The sequence below is a fragment of the Antrostomus carolinensis genome, unplaced genomic scaffold, assembly GCF_000700745.2.
Source record: "Antrostomus carolinensis isolate BGI_N321 unplaced genomic scaffold, ASM70074v2 scaffold38475, whole genome shotgun sequence".
NCBI classification, from domain to species: Eukaryota; Metazoa; Chordata; class Aves; order Caprimulgiformes; family Caprimulgidae; genus Antrostomus; species Antrostomus carolinensis.
This window is the reverse complement of record NW_010315008.1, coordinates 7,796-14,064: the sequence shown is the minus strand read 5'-3', so window position 1 is coordinate 14,064 and position 6,269 is coordinate 7,796.

Genomic DNA, 6,269 nt, shown 5'->3' with positions numbered 1-6,269 from the left:
AAACATTTGAATTAAAAATCCTTGGAGAATTAGGAATGCGAACCTTGTGACACAATTAACAGCAAGTTTGCAACAATATTTGTAGAAAAAAGGAAAACATATAAAATATTTCATGGTTTAAAATGTTATGTGGATATAGCATTTGATAGACCTAGACCCTGATTCTGTATTATAGCGCAAATACTTGACACTGAACTATCGTTACATCACTTTCAATGGTTTCAGCAGCCTTTGTGTAACACATTTACAGCATAATACCTACCTACCTACAGTTCAGGAGTGTAGAAAATGCCAGTTAGAGTATGGAAGAGTCCATACGGTTGGCTCCCATTTAGTTGGGAGAAACTATGGTTTGATACACCGTGCAATTACTAAAATATCATTTGTTAAGAAACCCAAGAGACAAAGTAGCATGGACAGGGCTGCAAAAATTGTGATTCAGACCATTCTAAGTTTTTGGACTTATCTGTTGATATCTCTTTTTTTTTTTTTTTTTTTTTTTTTAATTAAAAAAAAAAAAGCATCCTAGGTATGGCAAATGTAAAATATGATGCAGGATTTATGCATCAGTGTAAAAGGTTGCACTTGATATCCAGAAACCATAAGATCTTTTGGAGGAGAGAGACAAGGAGTTACGTCTTTAGCATGTAACTCCTTATTAAGTGCTGTCCAGCCCACGTGATTCTATGAATATACCGTATACTGCATACAGTATGCCAATACGTTTCTTTATATATGTGATTAATTAACATCTGTATTCTTTATTTATTTGACAGTTTTTATTTTTTGTACATTTTCACTTTTGCAGATGTCATTTTATCTAAGGAGAAATAGTTGGCATATAACTTTGGAATTTACCATGGTGTGTTTGTGTGCATCCATTTTTCCTCTGTGCAACTCCCTCAATAAGAGTTGCCTTCCTGCATTCAAAATAGTTATATGCCTTAGTTTCTGAATACAGTTTTTGCCTACAATGTGTTCTGGAGGGAAAAGGGAGGGCTGAAGAAAGTAAGTTGCCATGCCAATGGGTAAACTTCCCTATTCAGGTGTGCACTTCATGTCTGCAGTTCGCTCTGTGTCATAGCTGTGTATTAACGATTCAGTCGCAGTCTGTGTTGTACTGAAACAGTCAGCAAAATGTGAGCTGAAATGTCTACACTGCAGTCTCTTATCACTGTAAACATATCTAATTATTTTATCACTTTTGATTTGTGGAACAAAGCTTTATAGTAGAAACACCAGTAAACAACTTTTTATACTATTAAAATGTTTGGTTTTTTAAAAAAAATGTTTCTTGAACTGTATGGTACTGTTTCACTTACTGAAGTATCTTACTTTAGGCAATGGAGTTTGCAGCTTTGCTGTTAGAAATAAGAGATTGAATGTGTAGTTATATTTCCTCTTTCCTGTTGTGTGAACTAGTGATGCGGATAAGGTATTTCTTCAGTTTGTAGTGTTAGCCAGTGCCCCGGTTAGTATCTGAGTAGCTTTCATGAGACATGTGTGGAACTTGTTAAAGGACAGCTTAAGGTTTGAACTGTACAGCTTGAGAGATAGGAAGTACCAAGCAACAAGACTTTAGAGATGCAGGAAATGTTCTGTTTTTTCAACATCTGGCATGATCAAAAGTTGTGTGTGGATCACAGAAGCAGCTCTTAAGCTTGCTGGTCTCTTTGATTAAAGTGAGAGGAAGGAAGAATAACTTGCTAAGCAGCACGCTGTTTCAGTTGAGTCCAAGATTTATTTTGTAAACACTAATGTATTAAATTTGCTATAAATTAAAGTATATAACAGTTATATTTTTGAGTTGTAAATACAGTACTTTGTCACGACCAGTTGGTTATCTCTAGAATGATATTTCAGTTTATAGTCCAACAGGCCATTTCAGTCTCAATAAGCTGGAAGCAATTTTTTTTTTACTGGTTTGCAGCTGTATGTTTTGGGTTTTTTTTAACCTAGGGGGGGAGGTGGGGGGAGGTACATTCCGAGATTGCACATACATTTGGTAATAGCAAATATTCAAGCGTTGGTCTTTCCATGACAAAGGTCTTGGTGGACTGCAACTTGGCAAGCCTCTGGAGTTGCAGGTGGAGGCTTGCCTTCATCTGCTCTTGAAGGGTTGCTAGATTCAGGGTGCTCTGGATCAAAGGCCAGCCCTGCAAATGATGCCTGTTCTTATTCACATGTTTATATTGTTGCTTACAAAATAAAATTCACCATGATAACTCTGTAGTTTCTCCAGGGTTTTTCCTTCCCTTTTTTTTATTTTTTATTTTTTTTTTTTAAATTTTTGTGTGTGTTTTCTAAAAGGAGATGTTAATTTTCTGGGGATAGGGGAGGAGGGAGTAGCTTGAACTGGAGGAAGCCGTTTCCTCCTCTGGTCGTTGAATTCTCATTTATGGGTGGCCTCGCTGTGTGCACAGCCTGTGGGGTTTGGTGGGCAAACTAAAACCCAGAGCGGGTCTGCAGCATGGCAGTCTGATTTGGTGCCCTCTCCATCTCCTGTGTTCTTGAACGTGCTTATATTTGCATGAGAATGTGAACAGAGCAGATCTGCTAGGAGGTGATACTAGGCAGCTATAGGTGGTCTTTGTGAATTCAGGAGACAAAGAATCCCTGCCCAGCCCTCTGGCTGCCCTCAACAGTTGTCTTGGTGATCCACCATGTTTCAACTCGCTTTCTAAACACCAGCCCATGTCTCGATGGCCAAATATCGTTGGAGGACAGGAACTGAATGGGAGGTGGGGTATAAAAAGGGAAGAGAAACAGACCAGGGAGCAAAAATATCAGAGGGCAGGGAGGGAACCCCACCAAAAACATCCAGGTTGCTGAGATGGCATAGAAATTGGGTGTGATTCAAAGCAGGGGAGAAAATCTGCTTGGCCCAATGGGGTCAGAGTAGGGTGTGATCCTTCTGTCTTCTCCCAGCTCAACCCAGAGGAGATTAAATGTGGGAAATCAGAACCAGTGGCTTAATGATAACTAGTTTTTGTCTGCAATTCAATGTGATCTTGCCCTGTTCTGGGAGAGGGAGAAGGAGGAGGAGGGAGCAATGCACTGTTATCTTGAAGGTGCAAGGGTGGCACAGAATACGTCACAAGTTAGTTCTTGATCTTCGAGACTGCACACAAGTATAACTGGAAAACTCAATATTTCTTTTTTTAACTTGAACTGAGCAGTGACTGAGAAGTTCAATGAAAATGGTGATGTTGGACCAGCGTGGTCCTTCTTGGGCCCGGAGGCTTGTGTTGGGCCCACCAGGTTCAGTGCCACATGAAATTGCTGTGAAGCTTAAAGCTGTGAGGTCCTCAGCTGGAAAGCACTGGTGGTTTACACAGCTATTACAGAAGGGTCATTAGTGTTACTTTGAAATTTCAGGAGGTGCCTGTTTCTCATGCAGCCCAAAAAAAGTCGTTTAAATTTTTGTTGCTGGCTACCTGCCTAAAGCTGCTGTATCTTTTCCTAATTAAGCAATTAATATGAGGGTCCATAGGGGAAGCATCCACTCATGGCCATGGCTTTACTCCTGGCAATGGCTTTGCCCATGACAAGGGCTGCAGAACTCCTTTCTGCACCATTTTCTTCTTGAAATACAGAAGACTCGTACTGAAACACCAGGTTCAGATATGGTGATGAGAAGTCTTCCAGCAGCCCTTAGTTAAAGCACAAATGCTCATTACTGCAGTGACGGGGATTTGGTGACAGTTTGGCTTGGCTCTGGGCTCCTGGGACGCTGAGGAGGGCACACAGTGCTCAGGGCACCCCACTCTCCTCCTTCCCTCGAGCATGGAGAGATTTTCCAGCTGAAAAATCATCAGCATCCTTGGCAGGGTCCTGCTGGCCCTGGGTGGGCCAGGCTGTGGTTTTGGGGTGCCAGCTGGCAGGAAGGGGGTTGTCTGCTCCACTGGGGCTGGGAAGGCTCGTCCTGCTTCCCAGTCTAGAGCTGGGGAGCAGCTGGGTCACACTGTGGAGCGCCCCAGCTGTCTCCTTAAGCAGGAAAATGAGGAAAAATGCCGTCAGGCTCTTTTCTGCTGTACAGAAGGGTTGAAAAGATGTTGTGCTGCAGTGATTCAGTGGGGAAAGGATAAATCCCTCACATACACCTACACACCACCACGAGAAAGAACTCCGTGGGCAGAGAAGGAGCAGAACATGAAATATGGATTTCCTTGAGCTGCTCAGGAGGGATGGCTTTCCAGAGCCCTTCCTCGGGTGGCTCTGTGCTTCCCCTGCCCGGCTGTGTGGGGTGAAGGTCTGACCCGGCCCCATCCCTTGCACCTGCAGCCCTTGATAAGGGCGAGTCCCCTTCTCACATGGTTTTGGGCTGCAGTTCCCGCCCCAGGTGATGGGCAGAGGCTGCCTGCCCGTCCCAGCATAAGCTGGCAGCTCCAGCAGGCAGCAGCCCCAGGGCTGAGGAAGGTGGTGGAGGTGGCCCCCGCTATGGAGAAGCTTGGGAAGCCCTCAGGTGAGCTACTGCCAAGTCCTTGGGTGGTCAGATGGTGCCCCAGATCACTGCTCACCCCACAACCGCCGCTCCCAGCTCCACCAGCCCCTGCTCCTTGGGCGAGTCCCCATGGCCTGCCTTGTGCAAAGAATCCCGCTTGCGGGGGTCGGCGGTGCGAGGTGCTGGAAGGGCTGGGGAACGCTTTTGCTGGTTTAACAAAATATTCCGAGGTCTTCAAAGTGTGTTTGCCTGGGACGTGCACCATCTGTGACCGTCTGTGGCGGAGCAGGGGCCGTGCAGAGCCTGGGGCACGTGTGGAGGCCTCGGAGCAGCCGCTGCAGCGAAGGCAGTCGCTGCTGGTTTGGGTAGATTTAGTCTATATTGCAAGGGTTCTTATTCAATTTTGTTTGCTTTCTTAAATATTTTATATTACTTCTCAGTAAATTTGAATTCCTCTTACATCTTTAGAGCGTGTGTGTATGCGGTTAATTTCCTATCACCTTGGGGATTTTAGGCAGCTTCGTTCTCAGAGCTATTTAAAAAATTATTTAATCACCTTGGAAAATCCTATGTAGCCGAAAAATCTTGTGTTTACTTATTACTTGGTTGTAAATTGGTGGTGCAAAATATAGCAGTACTGGCTTGTAAAACTGCACAGAAGTCTCCATTGAAACCCAGTGCCAAAAGAAGAAAAATAAGTAATTAACTCTTTGCATGCAATGACACGAATGCAAATGAATTTTTTCATCACAAGGTTGGTCAGGAATTTCCGAGGTTTCTGCAGAGCTGAGTAACCCCGCAGATTCAGGGTAGCTCGTCGGTGACATACCGAATTAGGATGTGATCGTATTTACACATTTTGAAACCCCGTAATGACTCATCCGCACGCCATTAGAAGTTTGCACTCGGTAAACGTGTGTTTGACTGCTGAAAAGGGGCCACGTCGAACACCTACGGGATCCCGGGACGCCAGCCCGTCCTCCTGCCGCCTCTGCATGCCTCAGCCCTCCGCCCGCCTCTCCCGAAAAGGGACGGACACAACATGGCCGGCGCATGTATAAAAACCACCTTATTTTTAAGGGACAAAATCCAGCCTTTTCCCTGTACACAAAATGGAACTTCCCGGGTGGCTGGTGAGCCCTCGGCACGGTGCCGGCCAGGGGGTGACATGGCCGAGGGCTCCTGCCAGTCTCGGTGGAGCCTGCATGGCAGCCTTGGGACCTGCCTTGCGCTCATCCAGCAGCTCCAGCTTGGCCGCCACACACAGCCTGATCTCGGCAGCTTCCCTCTCGTACCTCCCCACCCTGGCTCCCTTCCAGCCTCTCCTGCGTGCGCCTGGTTATTACTGTAGCATCCAGCATGTTTTACTTCATATTCATCTCTTTTACACATACCAGCCTACTCACATATTAGATCCCTTTTTTTTTTTCTTTTTTTTTCTTTTTTTTTTGGCTTGTTGCTCGACGAAGCGGTGAGGCATGACGCGCCACGTGTTGTGACACATCCTGACAGGTCTCGATGGCACGGTGCGGTAAGGCACGGAGCAGCCATCTCGGCTGCCTCGTTGGCCAGACCCACTGGCTCTCAGCAGCAGCCCACCTTTGGGGAAGTGCAGGAGTGCACTGGCTGTGGTGGATGGTGATGGCACCAAAGGTGTCTTGGCTTTTAATATATACCTCTTGCCAAAGCAGGGACAAAGGCATGGAAAACTGCAACCATTTGGTGTGCCCAAAGTATCGCTACAGTCATCTTAGATATTATTTTGGCTTTTCCTTCTCACAGGCTGTGATGACCACATTAGCTGAAGATGACTCCATAGGGGTGG